The sequence below is a fragment of the Triticum urartu genome, chromosome 6, assembly GCF_003073215.2.
Source record: "Triticum urartu cultivar G1812 chromosome 6, Tu2.1, whole genome shotgun sequence".
NCBI classification, from domain to species: domain Eukaryota; kingdom Viridiplantae; phylum Streptophyta; class Magnoliopsida; order Poales; family Poaceae; genus Triticum; species Triticum urartu.
Window position 1 is genome coordinate 404,680,946 of NC_053027.1, and position 26,074 is coordinate 404,707,019.

A 26,074-nucleotide genomic window follows, 5' to 3' on the forward strand; every position below is an offset into this window, starting at 1 on the left:
GGTGAGTTGTCCAAGTATAGACACAACCAGGCCCTCGTTGGTATCCACGCCTCGACTTTGGCTGGTCATAATGGAGAGTAACATAGACTAGTTACTAGTCTATGTTACTAGTACCTTCATAATGGGTAGTGTCATATAGTATATGCATAATTTGGCGACGAGCGCTCTCTATATGTACCACCTTTTTTCTTTAATTTCATCTTGTTAGTTTGTCTCCATGGCCCAATCCGTCGATACTACTACTGTACAAATGTATACATTTTTTAAAAGGCTAGAGGGAGGGGCAGTCTAGCTTGGTCCTTTTCCCGAGAGGCGAGGGCCTTTGTGATTTGACGGCTCATTACTGCTGGAACGCGGGGCCTTGTGATTCACTGCTCGTATAAATGTGCCGACGACCTCAGGAGGAGCAAAGAACCGTGCAGTATACTCAAGTTCTCCACTGGAGTAGTATTACGACGGAGGAGCACGAAACACGGCAGCCCAGTGCCATACGGCAACCACCGTCCTGGTTTATAGGTCACCTTTGTAGTTCGTGCCAAATTTTGACCAAATATTTAGCTAACAAAATGTTAATGCATGTCAACAAAAATTATATCGTTGGATTCGTATTTCAATATACTTTTCAATGATATAATTTTTGGTAACATGCACGAACGTTTTGTTAGTTCAATCTATAATCAAAATTTGACACAATATACAATGGGGACCAATAAACCAGGACGGAGGTAGTAATTTGCTCGTCATCTCATTATTAGCATTGTTCTATTCATGCCTCGCAGAGAACGTGACACGTGCGGTGAAGCACCCGAAGCAAAATAAGAAACACAAGAGCAAAATAAGAAGGAAGATTATCACCCCAAATGATCTAATTCACCGTGGAGTCGTAACTGCTTCTTCATCGCCACGACCTCCATCTCCTTGCGCGTCTCCTCCGCCATCTTCTTCATTGTGTCCATGACGGGGGATTTCTCGACGCGAGCCTTCATCATTTGTTCCACGGCCGCATTACGTACCTTGATAGCAGCCGGGTGCTCGATGCGGAGCTTCTCCAACTCCTCCTCCTGTTCCATGACGAGGGCCTGTAGCATCTTCATCGAGGAACTACTACTCTCATGCAGCTTCTTCCAGTCGGTGTTCTTCTCCTTCAGCAGGTCGACCTCGTGGCAGAGCTTCGCCTTGTCCTCCTGAAGTTGCAGGATTTCACCGGTCGCCTTCTTGTCCGAGGCAATGCTCTTCTTCAGCAGCATCACCAAGCCGGCGGTCAACTCCCCCTGCTTATTGAGCTCAGCGGGCATGTCGTCGAGGCTCTCCTTCAGCAGCTCCACCAAGCCGTGGATAAACTCCTTTTGCTTATTGAGCTGATCGGGCATGCCGTTGAGGGATAATGACTCCAGCACCGCCAGCTCGACATGTTCGCCTCCGCGGCTAGGGCGCTCCTGGGAGCCATCGCCAGCTCATGAGAGATCTTTCTAGGTCTCTGCGTGGCAGCGAGCCCTCTTTTTTTTCCGCAGCCTTGGTTGCCGCTCCCTTGATACGAGTAGTTCTCGAGCTAGATCTCTGTGCACCGGACATGGCAAGGACGGACGAAGAAGAAACACTTATGAGGAGGAAAGGTAGAGTAATTTTCGGTCAGGTAGTTCCCCTTTTAATAACCTAAGTACTAGCACTAGTACTAATACCTGCATAGTGGGAACACGTTCAGGTTTGGTACGTACTAGTAGGTGTGAGCAGGCTGGCACTTAATTGTAGCACTAGTACTTTTGAATGTGATGGGAACAAGGTAAAGATAAATTGATGGGTTTTGATTTCGAGGCCTGAAACGGCTCCCGATGAGTTTAGTGGAACATAAATTTCAAGTAGACTACACTGCTCACATGTGTAAAATATTATGAGGGTGCTTGGATCCAAGGGACTTATTTTAGTCTAACTAAAAATAGTCTCTTTAAGAGGCTAAAGTTCCAAGCACCCCTGACTAATTAGAGAGGGGCTAAAACTAGTCTTGAGACTAAATTGTTTTAGTCAGGGGTACCCCTACAAAAATGTGGATTAGTCCTCTCTCTCCTCATTTAACTCCTCTCCTTTAACATAGGCGAGTTCTGGATTGGAGGGTTTGGAGGATAATAAATGCTCATTAACTTGATTTTAGTCTCTTTAGTATTTGGATCCAAGCACGGATGAGGCTAGCAAGTTTTAGTCACACTACTTTTAGTCATGAGACTACAACGTATCCAAGCACCCTCTATGTTAATGTCAAAAATTGGCACAAAATACGAAGGAGACCAATGGAATTACTACTAGCAACCCATGATTTAACTACTCGCATGCGCGCAGTGGAGTAGTAATGTCTTTCTTCAACCCTCACGTCCACTCAATTTGCATGCGCTGTATTAATTGACCATTAATGAAGTGAAGGACTTTACACGCGTCAAATTATCACATGGGGTGAATCTTGGTACAAAATTGCGTCCGTCCGTGTACCCGCATGTGTGTGCGAGGGAATGAGTGAGTGCGTGATGTGCGTGCACATCTTCGCTTCGTTCATGTATCGCCAGTGTGGCTCAGGGAAGACGAGTACATTCTTCTGGAACCAGCAGCACGTCACTGTGATCAATCCACACAAGGATGTCACGACAACGCCTCCACATGTGCCACGTGGCTTCATGAACTGTAAGAGAGACACTGTGTAGCGTGCCATTGTGTTTTGCACATACTCGAAGTACTAGAAAGGTACACGTGCATTGCACGCGTCAGATTTTGCAACCAAATTATGAATAAATACCACACTATAGCATGTAAGGTCTGAGTCATATATGTGTGATGTAGACCTTCGTTTAATTGTTATAGTTCATCTCATTCAAGATCAATTAGTTTTTATAAAAAACCTAGGGCCTCTTTGATTCGTAGGATTTCCAAAACGCAGGAATAGGAAAAAAATGGGACTAGAGTGGAATGTTGTCTTGAATCCTAGAGGATTGTACGAGTGTTTGATTGTGCATAGAGAAAACGCAGAATTCTTTCAAAGAGTTTTGAGTGGATGGGATGTTTCCTATGAAATCTAGTGCAAATGAATCATATGGAAAAATTCCTATGGTTTACAATCCTATGAATCAAACAACCAAGATAGAATCCTCCAAAATTCATTTGAGAATCCTTTGAATCAAAGAAGCCCTTAATCTATTTTATGATTCATGGAATTGTGCGTTGTAAAGCATAAAGTAAAAATGAATAATGGCAATTCAACTAGAAAAAAAGTTTGGGCAGTTATGATACAGAAGATTCTAGAACAAAGGAGAACCACTGTTGTTTTGAGATTTGTGCATTATGCTTAAGTTCAACCATGGAGTCTGCTAGATTGTACATGTGGCAAAATCCGGTGGGGGGCTAGAAGATGGTGCGAGGGGCCGAGTGGAGGGAGACTATGAAGGAGTGCACAACTGCGAGATCAATATTTAGAGAGAGGGGGCGAGAACATGCGCTGTTGCGCGCAGCGGCGTTGCCATGAAAAATGTCCCATGAGCTAGGGGGCCAAGCATTGCTAATCCTTTAAGAGGAGGGCCAATTCATCAACTTAAACCGTTTTTACCAGCAATTGTCTAATGATCACATTCATATTAGCCTCGATATATAGTGATGTTAGGGGGGGCAGGGCCCTTGCTTCCCCCTGTCTTCGCCATTGTGTGCGCGTCTGGGAGATGAAGCGGAAGGCATGGATGATGAGAGGGGGCGTTGGATATATATTTAATGTGGGTGTATTAGCTATATATGTAATCCTATATAGAGAGGTATAGATTGATCGATGTGGACGTGGGAAAGAGGGTGAGACCTCACTAGATATATAGATTGATCGGTTTATGTGGAAAACTATGAAAGACCTAGCTATATACACACACACATAGAGGAACATCGATCGTTGTGCATGCACATGAGAGATAAAGAATGACCGATATGATGGAGAGAGGGATGTGTGTGTGTGTGCCTTCATGGGAGACCGACCTGAAGAAAAAGATTGCATGTGTGCGATGGATAATGCCGACTGGTAGTGTGTGTGCATGCATGCACGAGAGAAAGTTAGTGGTACTATTATAAAGAGAAGACCAATGTGTGGGTGTAAAAGACTAGGTGAGGTCATAATCAATGTAAAGTTGAATTCAAATATTTGAATAAGAGATCATGATGTTTGAAACCCATGCATGCATGAATATAACGGAGATCTGCGCAGTGTGGTTTGGAAACGAGCATGTTGTAATGTATACACATTGAAAAAGGTCAGACTGGTTTGAATTTGAGATACTGATGGCAGACATCATTTGGCCACATTGCATCCGTGCATGGACAAACTATTCTAATTTGAGATGATGGGTGGCTTTCGCATCACATATCTATTATATTTTATATTTTTTTACAGTGTGTGGATAACTTTAACTTTGAAAGATGGTCGTTGGATGAGGCCAATCCAATGGTGCAGAGCTGGAAAATTTGAGTACTACAGGCCATTGGATATCATCTAGATTCCACCAGATTTTGCCACATGTACAATCTAGAAGACTCTATGGTTGAACTTAAGCATAATGCACAAACCTCAAAACACAAGCACTTCTTCTTTGTTCTAGAATCTTCCATATCAGAATTGCCCAAATGTTTTTCTACATGATTTGTTTTTATTTTATGCCTTACAACGCACAATTCCATGAATCTTAAAATAGATTAGCTTTCTTAGAAAAACTAGATGATTTTGAATGAAATGAACTATAAGAATTAAATGAACATCTACATCATGCATATATGACTCAAAGCTTACATGCTATAATGTGCTATTTATTCATAATTTGGTTGCCAAATCTCATGCATGCAATGCATGTCTACCTTACTAGACTAAATGGTGTCTGTGTGTGTGTTGTGCGTGTTAAACACATTGTACGTAGTATATCATACTAGTCTAAATTGTCTTTTTTTGGTACACGTTAAGCTTGTTCTCCCAAAATTTCAAGCCGCGCCTTGTTATGCTAAAATTTCAAGCTAGCGTCTCTGTCTATCATGCTGCAAAACTCCAGCCTCTTCAACCTGCGCCTTGTTACCCCAAAGTATTTAAGATAAATCTTTGACTTGTTGTGCTCCGACAACTCCCTCCATCTCAACCCGCGCCTTGCTATTCCAAAATTACAACGCGCGCGAAAACTCCCACCTCCTGTGAAATCCCGACACACGAAATGCCCGTGATACCCCTGAACCGAAAGAACCACCTCAAATCGGTGGGGGTACTTTTGTAACTTACCCCACATTTCAGACAAGCGCGTCCCTAAGCCATGGTTCCCGAATACCATCCCATCCGCCCACCCATTCGTACACCGAGGCGTGGAAAACCCGCGAAGCCCCACACCCTCCTCCGTCCGCCACCCAGCCGGAGCCTCTTCCCGGCCGACGTCGTCCATAGCAACACCTCGACGTCCCTCATCCACCGTACGGGATGAGGATCCGTCATCGATCGGGTCATCCCGCCAGTTCAGCCACCCCGTCCTCCACCTCCAAGGAGTTGCCCCGATGTTCCCCTCGTCTTTCACACCACCTCCATTCCCACACCACCGTCTTCACCTGCACCACCGGAAGAGAATCATCATCACCGCTTCCTAGGATGAAGCTGCGGCCTAATCGGGGCCACCAAAGAGGTTGTACACTAATCACCGCATTTTCTTCTTGATTCGATCTCACGGTGTTGCCGGCGCTCGGTCCCAAGCCGACACGTCGCGGCTCCATCCACGGTGGCATCGTCGGCCACTTCCTCCAAGGCGTAGCTCCCTTGGCGGCGACGTCCACATCCGTAGGAGCTACTGCTGCTTTAGCTCTCGCTCGCGCTGCTGCTCTACTCTTGCTCTCGGTCCCCTGCCTTGTCTGCTCTTGCTCTTGCTCGCGCTGCTGCTCTCGCTCTTGCTCCTGCTTGCGATGCTGCTCCAATTTAGCTACACTTCAGTCGACTGAATCGACTTTTGGGTCAGTCGATTTTCAGGGGGTGGGGGGGGCTCATCGGAGTTAAGGAAGAACCAGCCGCAGCGGGGAGGGGGGCTTACCGGAGAGGTACCCCACTATCTATCTTAGGGTTCAGGGTGAGGGCGATGGTCGTTGGCGGTGGTGGGGTGGGGGCGTGGGGATGGTCGGAGAAAAAGCTCGGCACAGGGGGGCCTAGAGGGATGGCCGGGGCAGCGGCGGACCGGCGGTGGGGAGTGTTTTCGGGGCCGGCGGGGCGGCGCACTGTCGGCCGCGGGCGGCTGTCTGGCCGGTGGTGAATGGCGGCTCTGGGGTGGAGGTTGAAGATGAACTGCAAGCCCTAGATTTCATATCCAACGGCTACAAAATCGATTGACCAGAGATGAAAAAGTCAGTCGACTGACATGTAGCCTCACCTCTAGTGCATTCAGTTTCGACAGTAAAATTCAGTTTCGACAGCAAAATTCAGTTTCGACAGTCAAGTTCAGTTTCGACAGTTAAATTCAGTTTCGATAGTTAAGTTCAGAGATGAGCGGCTGATGTATTTTACATGTACCACTTTGTGGTTATGTATTTTACGTCATCTATTGGAGATGCTATTAGAATTCCACTTAGGTTAACAGTGTCTCTCTTGTCCTGCTTCAGCCTCGGCGTCGTACAACTCACCGGAGCTGCTCCAACGATGAAACCCTCCATCACAGTGGAGCAGTACCTCGGGCTCCATCTCCAGATGCCTAAGATCTTCTTCCCCTCCTCCAACAGCCAAGTCAGCCGGAGCATCCTCACCGGCCAACCCAATCACGCTGAGATCGACATGGCTTCGCCAAAGAGGTTGTACACTTGTTGCATATCTTTTTTACTCTACAGTTATATATATTGGCCACTGAGCACACGGAGTAACAGGAAATACGATTATTTTATCCTACTACATGACAAGTTGTGAGGTACCAGGAAACTTAGCTATCCGTGATGGACTCTCTTCAACGCCATCATTATTTATCTCTGCGCATTTGAGCTGCGCATTTGTCGATGGCCCTGGGAGTTGAGCTAGTAGGGTAGTGGCCTGGGTCCAAAGTAATAGAAGTAGCACAAAAATATTAGTATAGGCTTTTCCTTGCTCAAGCCTGCCTACTAGAATTGCCAGTTCTTGAAAGGAATAGTGAATGAAACACATAGGAATTGGAATGTTTTGTGTATGGTACTACTTTTCATGAATTTGGTGCAAAGGAATGGAGCAAACGAAAACTGTAGGATTTGTTCCGATGGTGCAAAGGATAACTTTAACTTTGAAAGACGGTTGTTGGATGAGGCCAATCCAATGGTGCAGAGCTGGCAAATTTGAGCACTACAGGCCATTGGATATCATCTAGATTCCACCAGATTTTGCCACATCTACAATCTAGAAGACTCTACGGTTGAACTTAAGCATAATGCACAAACCTCAAAACACAAGCACTTCTTCTTTGTTCTAGAATCTTCCGTATCAGAATTGCCCAAATGTTTTTCTACATGATTTGTTTTTATTTTATGCCTTACAACACACAATTCCATGAATCTTAAAATAGATTAGCTTTCTTATAAAAAATAGATGATTTTGAATGAAATGAACTATAAGAATTAAATGAACATCTACGTCGTGCATATATGACTCAAAGCTTACATGCTATCATGTGCTATTTATTCATAATTTGGTTGCCAAATCTCATGCGTGCAATGCACGTGTACCTTACTAGTCTAAATGGTGTCTGTCTGTGTGTTGTGCGTGTTAAACACATTGTACGTAGTATATCATACTAGTCTAAATTGTCTTTTTTTGGTACACGTTAAGCTTGTTGCCCCGAAATTTCAAGCCGCGCCTTGTTATGCCGAAATTTGAAGCTAGCGTCTCTGTCTATCGTGCTGCGAAACTCCCGCCTCTTCAACCCGCGCCTTGTTACCCCGAAATATTTAAGATAAATCTTTGACTTGTTGTGCTCCGACAACTCCCTCCATCTCAACCCGCGCCGTGCTATTCCAAAATTACAACGCGCGCGAAATCTCCCACCTCCTGTGAAATCCCGACACGCGAAATGCCCATGATACCCCAGAACCGAAAGAACCACCTCAAATCGGTGGGGGTACTTTTCTAACTTACCCCACATTTCGGACAAGCGAGTCCCTAAGCGATGGTTCCTGAATCCCATCCCATCCGCCCACCCATTCGTACACCGAGGCGTGGAAAACCCGCGAAGCCCCACACCCTCCTCCGTCCGCCACCCAACCAGAGCCTCTTCCCGGCCGACGTCATTCATAGCAACACCTCGACGTCCCTCATCCACCATACGGGATGAGGATTCGTCATCGATCTGGTCATCCCGCTAGTTCAGCCACCCGTCCTCCACCTCCAAGGAGCTGCCCCGACGTTCCCCTCGTCTTTAGCGCCACCTCCATTCCCACACCACCGTCTTCACCTGCACCACCGGAAGAGAATCATCATCACCGTTTCCTCGGATGAAGCCGCGGCCTAATCGGGGCCACCAAAGAGGTTGTACACTAATCGCCGCATTTTCTTCTTGATTCGATCTCATGGTGCTGCCAGCGCTCGGTCCCAGGCCGACACGTCGCTGATCCATCCACGGTGGCATCGTCGGCCACTTCCTCCAAGGCGTCGCTCCCTTGGCAGCGACGTCCACATCCGTAGGAGCTGCTGCAGCTTTAGCTCTCGCTCGCGTTGCTGCTCTACTCTTGCTCTCGGTCCCCTGCCTTGTCTGCTCTTCCTCTTGCTCGCACTGCTGCTCTCGCTCTTGCTCCTGCTTGCGATGCTGCTCCGATTTAGCTACACTTCAGTTGACTGAATCGACTTTTGGGTCAGTCGATTTCAGGGGGTGGGGGTGCTCACCGGAGTTAAGGAAGAACCAGCCGCAGCGGGGAGGGGGGCTCACCGGAGAGGTACCCCACTATCTATATTAGGGTTCAGGGTGAGGGCGATGGTCGTTGGCGGTGGTGGGGCGGTGGCGTGGGGATCGCCGGAGAAAAAGCTGGGCATAGGGTGGCCTAGAGGGATGGCCGGGGCAGCGGCGGACCTGTGGTGGGGAGTGTTTTCGGGGCGGGCGGGGCGGCGCACCGCCGGCTGTTTGGCTGGTGGTGACTGGCGGCTCACGGGGGTGGAGATTGAAGATGAACTGCAAGCCCTAGATTTCGTATCCAACGGCTGCAAAATCGACTGACCAGAGATGAAAAAGTCAGTCGACTGACGCGTAGCCTCACCTCTAGTGCATTCAGTTTCGACAGCAAAATTCAGTTTCGGCTGTCAAGTTCAGTTTCGACAGTTAAATTCAGTTTCGACAGTCAAGTTCAGAGATGAGCGGCTGATGTATTTTACATCTACCACTTTGTGGTTATGTATTTTACGTCATCTATTGGAGATGCTATTAGAATTCCACTTAGGTTAATAGTGTCTCTCTTGTCCTGCCTCAGCCTCGGCGTGGTACACACCGGAGCTGCTCCAATGATGAAACCCTCCATCACAGCGGAGCAGTACCTCAGGCTCCATCTCCAGACGCCTAAGATCTTCTTCCCCTCCTCCAACAGCCAAGTCAGCCGGAGCATCCTCACCGGCCAACCCAATCACGCTCAGATCGACATGGCTTCGCCAAAGAGGTTGTACACTTGTTGCATATCTTTTTTACTCTACAGTTATATATATTGTCCACTGAGCACACGGAGTAGCGGGAAATACGATTATTTTATCCTACTATATGACAAGCTGTGAGGTACCAGGAAACTTAGCTATCCGTGATGGACTCTCTTCAACGCCATCATTATTTATCTCTGCGCGTTTGAGCTGCGCATTTGTCGATGGCCCTGGGAGTTGAGCTAGTAGGGTAATGGCCTGGGTCCAAAGTAATAGAAGTAGCATAAAAATATTAGTGTAGGCTTTTCCTTGCTCAAGCCTGCCTACTAGAATTTCCAGTTCTTGAAAGGAATAGTGTATAAAACACATAGGAATTGGAAACTTTCGTATGGTACTACTTTTCATGAATTTGGTGCAAAGGAATGGAGCAAAGGAAAACTGTAGGATTTGTTACTTTAGTGTCTCCTTGAAAGAAAAACCGTAGGAATTTTAATTTCCAGTTGTCCTCCTTTTCAAATTCCTATTCATGAAGCACAAGACTAAGAGATAGTAGCATAATAGCATTATAACCGTACATTTTCTTATGGTTTGACTTAATCTCACCATGCTTCTTTGCATCCTGTGATCTTCCAATTCTTGTGAACCAAACACCTAGATTGGCAGAAATCCTGTGTTTTTAAATTCTCTGTTTTGCACGTGCATTCCTATCCTATTCCTGTCTATTTCCTATCCCTGCATTGTTAGAATCCTCGAATTCAAACAAGCCCTTACACAATTACTTATGTTACAGATATGTGTCAAAGAAAACCTTGTGTGGTTTGTCCTGCTCCTGCGGTGTTGTGTTCCACCACAGCTCAGCTGCTCCAACAATGGAAGGGTTCACCACAGCAGAGATCCGCTCTCTAGACTGTCTTTCACCGCCTCAGATCTTCTTCCCCGCCGTCGAAAGCCACGACAACTGCATTACCATCATCAACTGAGCAGATGACCTTGAGGACTACATGGTTCTACAAGAGAGGTCGCACTCTTCCATGTTTGCTTACGTTATGCATCACTTAATATGATGACATGCTACTTTATCGTCGTGTTCACCTATTAGACTCCGAGTCAGGTCCAAACTTATGCTGAAACTTGAGTTTTTAAATGGTTGTGGGGTACATATTGGGGCAGCAATCAGTATTATCTCTCTACTATCTGGTTAATCTCGGGTGTCAACTATGAGTTTCATGTTGGGTGCAAACAAACATTAAAGGATCCATTATCTGTATTTTTTAACTAATGCTATTATCTGCCTGCTATCATTGGTTTGGGTCTATCCACAGTTTGCTACCATCACTATGGATTTGGGCATGCACTGCTTACATAATCTCACTATGTTTTATTCGTATGCATGTCAGTTATTGTACACAATGGAACTGAACATGTAGAGCAATAGAGACGAGCCTTGCATGGCAATAAAATTTCATGCAGACATCGCTCCATAGTGGGTGCAAAGGCAGCCCCCACTCCACCCATTTCAGATAATAATCAAGAGGAAGATAACTGTTCTGAGGGGGATTCATAAGCAGAAGACCACTTCTATTTACCCCCTGAGGTCTTCACTCTAACTTGGCATGCTGCTATTGGTAATATCATGCATATGGTGCCTTGCATTGCTTAGTACATTCAATTACTCTTCCTGTGCATCAGCCATTCGGCACAGTCATGGAAAAATCTGGAGTGGAAACAAGGTCTTCAAAGTAGACAATGCTATCTGACGAAGCGCATGTCTTGCTGGTTACAGATAGCTCCTCACAGGAGGATTCAGAGACAGATGACCAGTCCTATTTTCCCCCGAGGTGCATGCTCTAACTTGGCAGGGTTATGTTGCTCATATCGTGCGTATGGTATCTTGCATTGCTATGTCATTTGCTTAGTTTAGACATGCTTTGTGTGAATGCCACCTGTTTAGTGTCTAATTACCATATATGTGAATTATGCAATGCCATCCTATTGCAAGATATTATATATGGGAATTATGCAATGCTATCTTGTTACAAGGAATTATATATGTGAATTATGCAATGCCATGCTGTTTAGCCAAGCAACATATATGTGAATTATATCATGCCGTCCTTTTTTGTATTTCTCATTGCTTTTGTCGACATGTTTGTATATTCAACCGCTCTTCCTGTGCATCAGCCATTTGAATTGGTGATGGAGAAATCTGGAGTGAAAACAATGTCTTCAGAGCAGACAATGCTACCTGCCGAAGCAGATATCTTGCTGGTTATAGATAGCTCTTCAGAGGAGGATTCGGAGGCAGGTGACCAGTCCTATTATCCCCCTGAGGTGTATGCTCAAACTTGGCAGGGTTATATTACTCATATAATGCATATGTTGTATTGCAATGCTTAGTTTTTACATCATATACACGATATTGAATGCCATCTCCTTAGTTGACACATCATATATGCGATTGCCCTCTGCTCACTTCCTTAGTATATAAATCATATATTTGAATTATATCATGCCATGATGTTTACATAAACAACATGTATCTGAATTATGGCATGCCAACCCATTTTCTAAAGACATAATATAGTTATATCATCTCATCCGGTTCACATAGTCATCATATTTTGAATTATGTCATTCTATCCGTGAATTATGTCATGCCATCATGTTTCCGTCGACAACATGTTTGTGATTTATGGCGTGCCAACCACTTTAATAGACACATCGTATAGTTATATCATCTCATCCTATTTACATAGTCATCATATTTTGAAGTATGTCATTCTATCCTGTTTAGTTAGCCATCAGACATGTGAAATTGTGTCATGCTATCTGTCGGTGTCAAAACCGGCGGATCTCGGGTAGGGGGTCCCGAACTGTGCGTCTAGGCCGGATGGTAACAGGAGACTGGGGACACTTTGTTTTACCCAGGTTCGGGCCCTCTTGATGGAGGTAAACCCTACTCCTGCTTGATTAATATTGATGATATGGGTAGTACAAGAGTAGATCTACCACGAGATCAAGGAGGCTAAACCCTAGAAGCTAGCCTATGGTATGATTGTGTATGGAGTTGATTCTGTCCTACGGACTACAACCCACCGGTTTATATAGACACCGGATAGGGTTAGGGTTACACAGAGTCGGTTACAATGGTACGAGATCTTGAATATCGCATCGCCAAGCTTGCCTTCCATGCCAAGTAAAGTCTTATCCGGACACGGGACGAAGTCTTCAATCTTGTATCTTCATAGTCCAGGAGTCCGGTTGAAGGTATAGTCCGGCTATCCAAACACCCCCTAATCCAGGACTCCCTCAGTAGCCCCTGAACCAGGCTTCAATGACGACGAGTTCGGCGCGCAAATTGTCTTCGGCATTGCAAGGCGGGTTCCTCCTCCAAGTCCTTCATAGAAGATTGTAATCACCAAGAGTAGTGTCCGGCTCTGTAAAATAAGTTTCCACATATTGCCATATAGAGAATAATATTAACTCAAATCAAATCTGCTGACGTATTCTGCAGTGCACCATCACACCACAGCCAAGTCCTTTACTCGAATCGTTTTTACTTTTCCACCTCAGCATGTTTTGCGAGGCGGTTTCCTTGGCACGTCTTGTCAAAGCAGAGATCGTGTACCCTTTTTACGGGATTCTCATTAATACGGACGTGGGTAACCCAACTGCGCCATTTATCATGGTGCTCGGGAGGCAAGCGAGTTTTACTAGGCAGGTGGGGACGCATAACCGCATCCGCCTATATCAGGGGATAAGGATCCACCCTATTTACCTACGCCTTCTTTCTCCCTTGCCTGCCCATCTCTCGCGCTCCCGAGCTCCAGCGCCCAAGCCCGCACTTCCCACCTCAACCTTCTCCAGCAATGTCCGGAGCGGGAGACAAATGGATGGTCTCCACCGTTACGGAGGGCAAAATCAAGAAGCTAAGGAAGGCCGGGTATCTGTCCAAGGACATCGCGCACCGGCTTCCCGAGGAGGGGCAGCTTATCCCCACCCCAATTCCCCATGAGAGGGTGGTATTTCTCCTCCACTTCCTCCGCGGACTGGGTTTTCCACTCCACCCATTTGTCCGGGGGCTCATGTTCTACTACGGCCTGGATTTCCATGATCTGGCTCCGAACTTCATCCTCAACATCTCGGCGTTTATCATCATGTGTGAGGCCTTCCTTCGCGTCTGCCCCCATTTCGGCCTCTGGCTCAAGACTTTCAACATCAAGCCCAAGGTGGTGAGCGGCAGCCAGGCGGAGTGCCGAGGCGCCATGGCGGGCAAGATGGCCAACGCCCTATGGTTCGAGGGCTCTTTCGTGGAGACCCTAAAGGGATGGCAATCCGGGTGGTTTTATATCACCGAGCCACGCGATCTGGAATGGACCGCGGTCCCTGAGTTCCGATCCGGACCCGCCACGCGGCTTGTGTCCTGGAAAGAGACGGGCCTGTCATGGGGCGACGAGGAAGAGGTAGCTGGATTGCAAACATGCATCCGGTCCCTGGTAAACAAGCCAGTCCGGCTAGTTAATATAGTCCGGGTTATGCTCGTCTGTCGGATCCTCCCGTGCCAACAACGGGATTTCAATCTGTGGGAGTTTGACCCGGCGCAGCATCAAACCCTCAGCGGGCTCTTCGACACAACGTACGAGGACGCCTGGAAGATGCTATTCAAGGGCGCCGAGGCTCCCGCATCCGCTTCCGAGGACCGCGGATACAGCTTGCAGCGTCATGCTAGCAAGGTATGCCATCTACACCTTTTACAGGATGTTGAGCTTTTTTCATAGATTGACTCTGTGCGGGATCTAAACTCCCTTACCTTTGACAGGCTTGGCGAGCGGTAGCCAAACCAATTAACTGTCCGGCTCCGCTGCCCGAAGACCCAGCCCCAGCTCTACTAGTGAAGCTACTGGCTCCGGCGCCTTATGTGGTGCCGGAAAAGAAGGCCAAGAAGAAGAAGACCACGGGGACCCGGAAGAGTACCCGTAACGTGGTGCTATCGGACTCGTCATCTGACGAGTCCGAGATGCCCTCTTCCCGTGAAAACGAGGAGGAGGAAGAAGAAACCTCTCCCCCTCCAGCGGGGGAAGGAAAGAAAAGGAAGGCCGCCCCAGAGGGGGGGCCGAAGGGTCCAAGAAGAGGAAAACCCCTCCGCCGGACTACGCCCCCGACGCCGACGAGGGCGAAGAGGAGTGGCCGGACAGGGCCAGGTGTCCGGCGAAATCGTAAGTGTTCATATACTAGAGTAACTCATGATATTTCTTTTGTTGCGCATCTTTCCCTAACGTCGAATATAATCATGCAGCTCGCCCCGTGCCGAACTCAACGAGTCGTCGAGCGGCTCCCTGGATTCATCGGACGTGAACTCCGTTCCGCCCGCTGTCTCCCCCCGCACTGCAGACGATGCCGAAGTGGCGTCGCAACGAGCTCCGGGGCAGGAGGAGGAGGTGGTCCTAGAGGAGCCGCAAGGCGACCTCCCGGACCCTAGGAGTGAAGGGGACAAGACCCCCAGGGCTCCAAGTTCGGCTTTAATCCAGACACCGTGCCGGAATATTCAACGATTTCGGACCACGGCAGGCGAACTCCTTCGAAGAGGAGCCAGCCTTCTGAGCCGGCAGCCCCCGTCCAACCGGGGGTGCCAGACAATCTGCTGGAGGTGCTTGAAGGCGCCTCCATCGACGAGGAGCACCGTACTATTATGAGTACGGTGGTCCAGAAGGTTCAGTCCGCCAAGAGCGGGCTGAGTGAAGCTTGCGCTAGCCTCCTAACAGGCTTCGAGGTAAGTAAAAATATGTAAAAATATTACCGCATAGACAGTAGCCCCTGATGCTCTGTTTGGCATTCGGAAAGAAAAGCCGAATAGAGGATCTATTAAATTTCGCAGGAGTCTAACAATAAAAAGTCAATATGCGTATGCAGGCTTCGCTGCTAGCCACCGCCGCACTGACTGCGGAGGTGGGTACCCTGAAGCAGGGGCTCAAGCGGTCCGAGCTAGAGCTCGGCCATGCCAAGCGGCAGCTCGAGGAGAAAGAAGGTAAGAAATACCTTATAAAAAGGTGCCTATAGAGAGGCGTGATTGCAAAAAATAACAGGATTGTACTGCTTATTGTAGGGGCCATGACTGAGGTGACGACCCTCAAGCAGGCGCTGTCTGAGGCCAAAAAGAAAACGGCCGCGGAGCGCACCGAGCGAGAGAAACCTGGGACTCAGATCGGTGAGGTGCAGCAAGAGCTTCAGGCTCTCATGAAAAAACATGAGAGTTTGGAGCTTGAGTCCAAGACCCAAGCATCCGAGCTCGCGACGGCCCTTGAGACTGCCAAGTCTGCCAAGGCTGAAGCCCAAAAGGACCTCCGAGAGTTGGAGGATATGAAGAAGATAGCAGCGGGTAAGGCATTCTTTATGCAAAGCAGAAATATAAAAGTAAACTACTTGTTACTTACCCGAATCCGGAGTTCTCTAGGGGCATTCGCAGATCTTCCCCGCAACGTATCCGGTGCCGCCGCATTCTATCGAGCTGAAGAGGGCAGCTCGACGGAGAAGGTGTTCTGGTATTAGTATGCTGAGGCCGGACACCCTGTGCCCTTGACCGACCAGCTGAAACAGCTGGTCGAACTCCACAAGGCGGCCGAACAGGCCATGAAGGGCTTCATAGTTCGTCTATGGCCCGGAGAGGCCCTGCCTGGGAGCTACTTCGGGCTGGTGCGGCGGCTAGTGGAGGCCTGTCCTAGGCTCGAGGTCATCAAGAGCTCCATCTGCATCGAAGGTGCCCGTAGGGCCCTTGCCCGTGTAAAGGTGCACTGTGGTAAGCTAGACAGTGAGAAGCTTGTGAAGGACGGGCCGCTGCCGGGGAAGGAGCATCGCAAGCCCGAGAACTACCACAAGGATGTTTTTGCGGGTGCCTGCCTTGTGGCAGATGAATGTACTAAGGATGTAATTTTTGAATAAACTCGCTCGTTTTTATCCTGTGCGCTGAAAACTTGTTCATAGGCGCTTTAAGCAATGCTTGTTGAATTTAAAATATTATTTTCCGTGCGGCCGTTTATCAAAAAATTGAGAGATGGCCAGTCGTCGGCTTCTGCCCCCATGCCACTATTGCTGGGGTGTTCGGGGATAAACCTGAGCGCTCTTTTTCCCATAGTTGGGTCCTTCGAGGGAGGCGCTCAGCACAATGAACCAGGCAATCGGACTATAATGCTTGAACACTCTCACTTAGCCATAGAACTTTATAATTTTAAATTTCGGCGAAGCCCCTAGTTCGAAAGGCCGAGTTCGGGGCGCTATCCACGCCTTGGCTGGGGTTATCCAGCTCCTCGCTCGAAGCGGCATAAATCTTTAGGGACTCGAAAAACCTCTCGAACAGTGACCGGTCTCTCGCCTCATCATGACAGTCAGTTTTAGATTTCTCCACTGAGGTGCAAAACCCAGCTCAACCGGGGCACAATCGCAGTGGTTCTCCTAGTGCTACCTTAGCCGATATAGCGGAACGTAAGGCACCAAAACATAGGAGCCGGGCAAACCCAACTATTGACCCAAATCATGATTCGGAGCCGATGCATATAGTGCTATAAGTTCGGGGTGCCGCACTTGTGAAAGTGTACGGACTTCTCACACCATGTTAAAGGGTACTGAAGCCCCTGGCGTACTTGCCGTACCACCATGTACGGGTGCAGCATGTCATTAATGAACATATATATGAAAAGAGTAATGCAAAAGATAGACAAAAAGCTAAGCATTGTTTATAAAGAGGCTGTTTATCAAAGCCGAATGATACAAATAGTGCGGTAAGCAAAAGATATTGGATTATTCAGTATGTCCTGACCCGGGAAAGGCCGCGGAATTTTATTTAAAACAGGTATACCGCTCGTAACAGAGACCACCTGGGAGTTCCATAATGCGGCATGGCTTGTCTGCTTCCCTGGATCTTGCATCATTTGTGCGGCGATCGAATTGCCGAACAGGTCGTCTGAAGTATGGAGTCCTGAAAGTAAGAAAAGAAAAAGAATCCGGCAGCCCCTGGTATGTTTTAAGCCGTATTTTGGGTGTGCCGTTATTGTGCCCCTTCCCTTGTGCCCATGGTATTTCAAGGGCGTAGTTATGTACGCGAGGTACTGGTTTCGCTAGGTCGTGAAAGCTAGGGTTGGGGCCGCATTGCTACGCTTGCTCAGAGTGTGCCAGGCGGTCCTGCTGTAGGTTACTCCGGGCGCGCTTGGCAGTGTCTGGCTTTTTAATGGCCGGACTGGGGAATTGCCTAAGGAGGCTACTTTGTACCTCTGCTGTGAGAGCCGCCGTATGCTCCTCCATACGGAGGGAGCGTTCGGTGTTTCCGTTGACCGTGATTACTCCTCGAGGGCCTGGCATCTTGAGTTTGAGATATGCGTAGTGCGGCACCGCATTGAATTTTGCGAATGCGGTTCATCCGAGCAGGGCGTGATAGCCACTGCGAAACGGGACTATATCGAAGATTAACTCTTCGCTTCGGAAATTATCCGGGGATCCGAAGACCACGTCAAGTGTTACTGAGCCTGTACAGTTGGCTTCTACACCTGGTATAACGCCTTTAAAGGACGTTCTTGTGGGTTTAATCCTTGAGGGATCTATGCCCATTTTCCGCACTGTATCTTGATAAAGCAGGTTCAGGCTACTGCCGCCATCCATGAGGACTCTTGTGAGGTGAAATCCATCGATGATTGGGTCAAGAACCAATGCGGCGAAGCCGCCATGACGGATTCTAGTGGGATGGTCCCTTCGATCAAAAGTAATCGGGCAGGAGGACCATGGGTTGAACTTTGAGGCGACTGGATCCATCGCGTATACGTCCCGTAGTGCATGCTTCCGCTCCCGTTTGGGAATGTGGGTTGCGAATATCATGTTCACCATCCGCACTTGTGGGGGAAAGCCCTTCTGTCCAGTGTTGTTCGGCGGCTTGGGCTCCTCATCATCGCTGTGCAGCCCCTTGTCTCTGTTTTCGGCTCTTAGTTTGCCTGCCTGCTTGAACACCCAACAATCCCTGTTAGTGTGATTGGCTGGCTTTTCGGGGGTGCCATGTATCTGGCACAAGCGATCGAGTATTCGGTCCAAACTGGACGGGCCCTGAGTATTCTTTTTGAATGGCTTTTTTCCGCTGACCGGATTTATAGCCTCTGAATCCGGCATTTACTGCCGTATCTTCATTGCTATCGCTGTTAACACGGCGTTTTTGTTTGTTCCGACGTGTCCTGCCACTTTTGTCCTTGGTATCCGAATTACTAGGGTTCTTTGATAAGTTGTTACTGCGAGCTAGCCAGCTGTCTTCTCCTGCGCAAAAGCGGGTCAAGAGTGTCGTGAGGGCTGCCATGGATTTCGGCTTTTCCTGTCCCAGGTGCCTGGTAAGCCACTCGTCGCGGATGTTATGCTTGAAGGCTGCTAGGGCCTCTGCGTCCGGACAGTCGACTATCTGGTTTTTCTTTGTTAGGAACCGTGTCCAGAATTGTCTGGCTGATTCTTCTGGCTGCTGAAGTATGTGGCTTAAGTCGTCGGCATCCGACGGCCGCGCGTAAGTGCCCTGGAAGTTATCGAGGAATGCGGCTTCCAGGTCCTCCCAAGAACCGATTGAGCCTGCTGGCAAGCTGTTAAGCCAATGACGGGCCGGTCCTTTAAGTTTGAGCGGGAGGTACTTAATGGCGTGTAGATCATTGCCGCGTGCCATATGGATGTGAAGGAGATAGTCCTCGATCCATTGCCGCGTGTCACATGTCGGAGGGCGCCTGCACGATCCGTAGATCGATCTTGTTTGTCTTGCCTTATCCTCCAGTATGTCTCGCAGGTCGGCGCGTTTTCCCGTGCCTTAGTTGTGCGGCGTCGGGGCATGGCTTGGGTGGAGGGCTGAAAGGCCTCTCTGTCGCGGCCACGGGGTGGCCGGTCTGCCATGTCATGCGCTGGTGATGTAGGTGCTTCCCCCTCTGATCAGGGTAGCGGCCTGCGCTTCGGGTAACTCTTGGAGGGGCGCTTGAGTTCATACTCTTAGGCTGCAAGGACTTCAGTCCATCTGTCAGCTAGCAAATCTTGGGCAGCTCTAAGCTATTGCTGCTTTTTCTTGAGGCTGCTTGCCGTGGCTAAAAGCCTGCGTTTAAAATGCTCTTGTTCGGCAGGGTCTGATGGTATGACGAATTCGTCGTCATCGAGGCTTGCCTCGTCTTCGGAGGGAGGCGTATAGTTTTCATCCTCGACCTCTTGGTCTGCCGCTCTCTCATGAGGGCTGGCTTCTCCATCTTCTTGTGCCGAATTTTGCTGGGGTGGGTGTTCTTCGGCGCTATCCGGAGTAGTATTATCTCCCGTGCCGGAATCACCGTTTTTGCTTTGGCGGGATTTAGAGCGGCGCAGCTGACGCTGGCGCTTCGGCTGTTTCGTGGGGGCGTCATCCCCCACTGTTCCATCGCCATCTCCGTCTTTTGGAGTATCCACCATGTATATGTCGTATGACGAGGTGGCTTTCCAGCGCCCTACAGGTGCTGGTTCATGTTCGTCTCCTATATCGTCGTCCAAGCCGTCGATGTCTTCGGAGCCGAAGTCAAGTATGTCGGTTAAATCGTCGACAGTGGCTACAAAGTGGGTGGTGGGTGGGTTTTGAATTTCCTCACCGTCTGTATCCCACCCTTGCTGACCGTAGACCGGCCAGGGCTCTCCTGATAAAGAGAGAGACTTAAGAGAATTCAGGATGTCGCCAAAAGGCGAGTGCTGAAAGATGTCCGCTGCGGTGAACTCCATTACCGGCGCCCAATCGGATTCGATTGGCAGGGGCGCGGGGGGCTCGGAGTTCGGAGAGGAATCCGGCTCTTCGGAGTCACAGGCCATGCGGAGTGCGGGGCTGGAGTTTGGCTCGATCACCTCTGAGATCGCAGCCCCTGAGGCAGCGTCCAACCACTGATCCTCGATCAGCGTAGTAGGTTCCGAATCAATGGTCGAAACCGATGCACGTGCGGCCTCCAGGGCGCTGTTCGGCGGCAGAGCTATATCATGCCCATCGAGACAGTGCGGCACGCTTGGCTGTGGCTCGAATCCATCGAAGTTTAAGTCTCCGCGGATGTCAGCCGTGTAGTTTAGGCTTCCAAACCTGACCTGATGGCCAGGGGTGTAGCTTCCGATCTACTCAAGGTGGCCAAGTGAATTGGCCCGCAGTGCGAAGCCGCCGAAGACGAAGATCTGTCCGAGGAGAAAAGTCTCACCCTGGACCGCATCGTTGTTGAAGATCGAAGGAGCCATCGGGCCTAAAGGCGACGACACAGAGGAACTCTCAATGAAAGCACCAATGTCGGTGTCAAAACCGGCGGATCTCGGGTAGGGGGTCCCGAACTGTGCGTCTAGGCCGGATGGTAACAGGAGACTGGGGACACTTTGTTTTACCCAGGTTCGGGCCCTCTCGATGGAGGTAAAACCCTACTCCTGCTTTATTAATATTGATGATATGGGTAGTACAAGAGTAGATCTACCACGAGATCAAGGAGGCTAAACCCTAGAAGCTAGCCTACGGTATGATTGTGTATGGAGTTGATTCTGTCCTACGGACTACAACCCACCGGTTTATATAGACACCGGATAGGGTTAGGGTTACACAGAGTCGGTTACAATGGTAGGAGATCTTGAATATCGCATTGCCAAGCTTGCCTTCCATGCCAAGGAAAGTCCTATCCGAACACGGGACGAAGTCTTCAATCTTGTATCTTCATAGTCCAGGAGTCCGGCTGAAGGTATAGTCCGGCTATCCGAACACCCCCTAATCCAGGACTCCCTCACTATCCTATTTAATTAGCCATCATATATGTGAAATTATGTCCTGCTATTCTGTTTGGTTAGACAACATAAATGTGAATTATTTCATGCCATGTTTTCTTCCCTACTATCCATTGCACCTGTCTATCTTACAATGTTTGTACATTCAATTACTTTTCTTGTTTATCAGCCATTTCAAATGGAGGGGGTGATGGGAGAATCTGTGGGAGTAAAAACACGGTCTTCAGAAAAGATCGTGCTACCTATGGATGTAGATAGAACCACGGTTGTACTTGCCCAAGAACCAGCCCCACCACACATAACCCAGACTCACGCAGATTGTACCCCCACCCAGCTGGACAGAGAACCAGCTACACCCCTTCTAACCCCAACCCCAGCAGATAGTAACCCAGTTCCCATTGACACAGCACCATCTCCACCACAAAGCACCCAAACACGAGCAATTAGTAAGGCAACTGCAGTGCCCAAAGCACGAGGACCACCACTCCGAACCCCAAGTCAACACATAAAGCAGAAGAAGAATTGTTCTCATGTCAGGTTCCATAGCTATGGTTCATACTACTTTGCTCTTGCATCACTGTATTTACTCATACAAACTAATTTCAAATTTGAAGGATGCAATTGAAACTCCAATGGTGCAACAGGTATGTTTTAAACCTGTTTCTTCAATGTGTTTGTTATTGTAACTTGCTCTATGTTGATTTCAGTTTCAATTGAATAAAAAGTTATGTTCTCGTGCCATGCACATTACAAGTGTTGTTATTGCTGTGTAGTTTCCCACGCTTATATTTTGTCTATGCTGCTTTGTCTTAAATAGATATGATTTGAATTGTATCTATCTTGATTTGGCAACATAGACTAGAATAATATAGACCATACAGTGACCATACTACATAGATATATGTTTGTTTCATGCTATTATCCTATCCACCTTACTACTAAACTGGTTTACCAAAATGAGTTTCATATACTACATTGTAAACCTGTGATGTGTTTGTTTGTTTCTCTTTTAGAACGCGGATAAAATATTGGAGAAGAGTACCCCATTATGCAATGGTAAAGGAAGAAATGCAGATAAGGTTCAAGATAGTGAGACATCCCTGTTGGTCTCCAAGAAAGCTGATAAAAACTATATTGAAGACACTGAGACAACCCCAAAGTCCTGTCTTCATGTAGTGTTCGAGTTACTGGCTACTACTACTGGCACCAGCTATTCGAACTCGTTTCCTGAATCGGTTTGGCTTCTTGAGTCTCAACTTGAAGTTGAAAGACATCGATCAAATGTTATGCGGCAGGAAGCCGAAGGACTGAGGAAGTCCCTGCAGAATTCAGATGCATACTTTCTCGTGCAACAGCAAGTGCTGGAGGATTTAAGCGCCAACCAAGAGAAAGTTAATAAGCTTGCTAAGCATCTTGTCAACATTATGGGTACCCAGGATATTGTTTCTCGAGATCTTCTGAAAGTGGTTTCAGTTCTGGACTTGTTTTGCTGCGACGTTTATATGCTGCTTTGTTCCCTATATTTGCACTTGTGGAAAACTTTGATGCCCAGTGGATATAATATGTGTAATAGTCGTGATAGCCTTGCGTAAGTTGCTTGCTTATTTATTTCCTTATTGTCTTGCTTATTTTTTTTCTTGTAGTCAGTGTAGTTCTTTTTCCGCGGTTTGCTAGTGGCCGCAATAACCTATTTTTTCAAACTAGGCCACAATAACCATGGCTACATATTTACTGTAGTTAACATGGGCCTCCTACGGGCCGTAGAAACAATGCACCTTCTAAGGGCCGTAGAAACAATGGGCCTTCTGCGGCGTAGAAACAATGGGCCTTATGCGGGCCGTAGACACAATGGGCCTTCTACGGGCCGTATCATCAATGGGCCTTCTACGGGCCGTATGATTGGTTGGCCAAACATGGGCCAATAACAGACCACATTATGGCCGTAAATGGGCTAGAGTCGAAATCGTCCGTTCATGGGCTGACCATAACGGGCCGTCGTTAATCGGTCGTATTTGATGACGCTATGAAAACGGTCCAACGTATTAATGGGCCACAAACGGGCCGGCTGTAACCACGGTCTGAATTTGGCCCACAAGCAGAAAATGATAGTAACGGGCCGTAAGTAAACGAATGCTGGAAATGAGCCCAAGGATAAATGGGCCCTGAGAAGTCCGAAAGATAACATGGGCTGTAAATGGCCATCGGAATAATGGGCCGTTAATGGGCATAAGGTGATACACTGTTCATTACGGGCCAGTTTCACCACGTGCCGCTAATGGGTATAAAGTGATACACTGTTCATTAAGGGCCAGTTTTACCACGGGCCGTTAATGGGCTGAGAGTTACTAAGGGCCTCATATGGGCCGAAAGACGCCATGGGCCATACATGGGCCGAAAGTTAAAATAGGATGGAATTATATTGGAGAGCCCAGATGATGATACTGGGCCTAATTCGGATAGGCTGTAAACGGGCCATGGGTTAGCGGGCTGTAAATGGGCTATATGCGAACAGGCCGTTATTAGGCTTGTCGTGGGCCGGCCCGCCACCTTTTGACCAAGTCAAAAGGGCCGGCCTTTTCACAAGAATGGGACTCTATTGGGCCGTGCGACGTGTCGATGTATCATAGGCACTTTGGGTCTAATGAGTGGATGACATCTGTCCCAACGGTCAGCCGACACGTGTTTCCTCCAGCCAATGATGATTTTACACGTGGAAAATCCCCATTGGTCGGGGCTGTTAACGGGTTATCGGATCCAAAACCGGACTCGATAGCTTAACGGTGTTCCGTTACGGTGGATGCCACGTGTCGGTCACCCTTGACAAAAGCACTTCTGTGACGCGCGATTTATCGTCATGGAAGTGGACACTTCCGTGATGATAATTTTGGTAATGTCATGGAACACTTCTACGACAGCACAGGTATGACTATCTTGATTCTGTCATAAATTTGTCATGGATGTACTTGCATGACAGAAAACATGACCTGCTGTGACAAACACGTATCATCACGAAAGTGTATTTTTTTGTAGTGCTATGAGGACTTGAAAGATGAGAAAACCAAAATTTATCCCTCAACTACGAGGGGAGGTAAGGAACTGCCATCTAGCTCTGCACTTGATTCTCCTTCTATTTTGAGTAAACTTGCGACACCTAAACCTGCTTCTTCTATTAATTCTGATATGTCGCATGTTATTGATGATGCCACTTATGCTATGCATGATACTTATGATGAAACTACTTCTATGCTTGATAATACTGTGCCACTAGGTGAATTTCTAGATGAACAACTTGCTAGGGCTAGAGAGAATGAAAATATTGAAACTGATAATATTAATGAAAGTGATGATGAAGATTCTCCCCCTAGATATGAATTGCCTATCGTGCCTGAGGGTTATGTTATGGATGAAGAAACTGTTAGAGATTTTCTTGCTTGCAATGATAGATATGATCTTAAGAAATTGTTAGCTAAGCTGAAAGAAAAATCTTTGAATGCTAGAATGAAATATGACCCTGCTTTTGCTACTTCACCTATCTGTATTTCTAATAAAGATTATGATTTCTCTATCGATCCTAAGTTTATTACTTTGGTTGAATCTGATCCTTTTTATGGTTATGAATCTAAAACTGTTGTGGCACATCTTACTAAATTAAATGATATAGGCACCCTATTCACTCATGAGGAAAAAAATTGTTACTACTATATCCTTAAGCTATTTCCGTTCTCATTAAAGGGTGATGCTAAAACATGGTTTAATTCTCTTGATCCTGGTTTTGTGCGTAGTCCCCAGGATATGATTTATTACTTCTCTGCTAAATATTTCCCTGGTCATAAGAAACAAGCTGCTTTAAGGGAAATATATAATTTTGTGCAAATTGAAGAAGAGAGTCTCCCACAAGCTTGGGAGAGGCTTCTCCAATTACTTAATGCTTTGCCTGATCATCCTCTCAAGAAGAATGAAATACTTGATATCTTTTATAATGGACTAACCGATGCTTCTAGAGACCACCTGAATAGTTGTGCTGGTTGTGTTTTCAGGGGAAGAACTGTCGAGCAAGCTGAATTGCTATTGAATGATATGTTGACTAATGAAAATAATTGGACACTTCCTGAACCAACTCCTAAGCCAACTCCGAAGAAAAGGGTATTCTATTTCTCAGTCCTGAAGATATGCAAGAGGCAAAGAAATCTATGAAAGAAAAGGGTATTAAAGCTTAAGATGTTAAGAATTTACCACCTATTGAAGAAATACATGGTCTTGATAACCCGACACAGGTAGTAAAGGTAAATTCTCTCTATAGATTTGATGAAGGTGATATTCCTCGTTATAAGTCTCCTAGCCAATGCTTAGATGAGTTTGATAATTTTATTGTTAAACAAGAAAACTTCAATGCTTATGTTGGTAGAAAATTGAAATGCAATGCTTATATATGATTGAACACTTGAGTGATTATATGTCTAGAGTTAAAGGTGAACTTAAACTCATTAGTAAACATGCTTCTATGGTTACCACTCAAGTAGAACAAGTGCTTAAAGCTCAAAATGATTTGCTCAATGAACTAAATAATAAGAAAAATGATAATGATGTTAGAGTTGTGACTAGAGGAGGTAGAATGACTCAGGAACCTTTGTTTCCTGAGGGCCAACCTAAGAGAATTGAGAAAGATTCTTAGAGAACTAATGTTGATGCACCTAGTCCTTCTAAAAAGAAGAAAAATAAAGATGA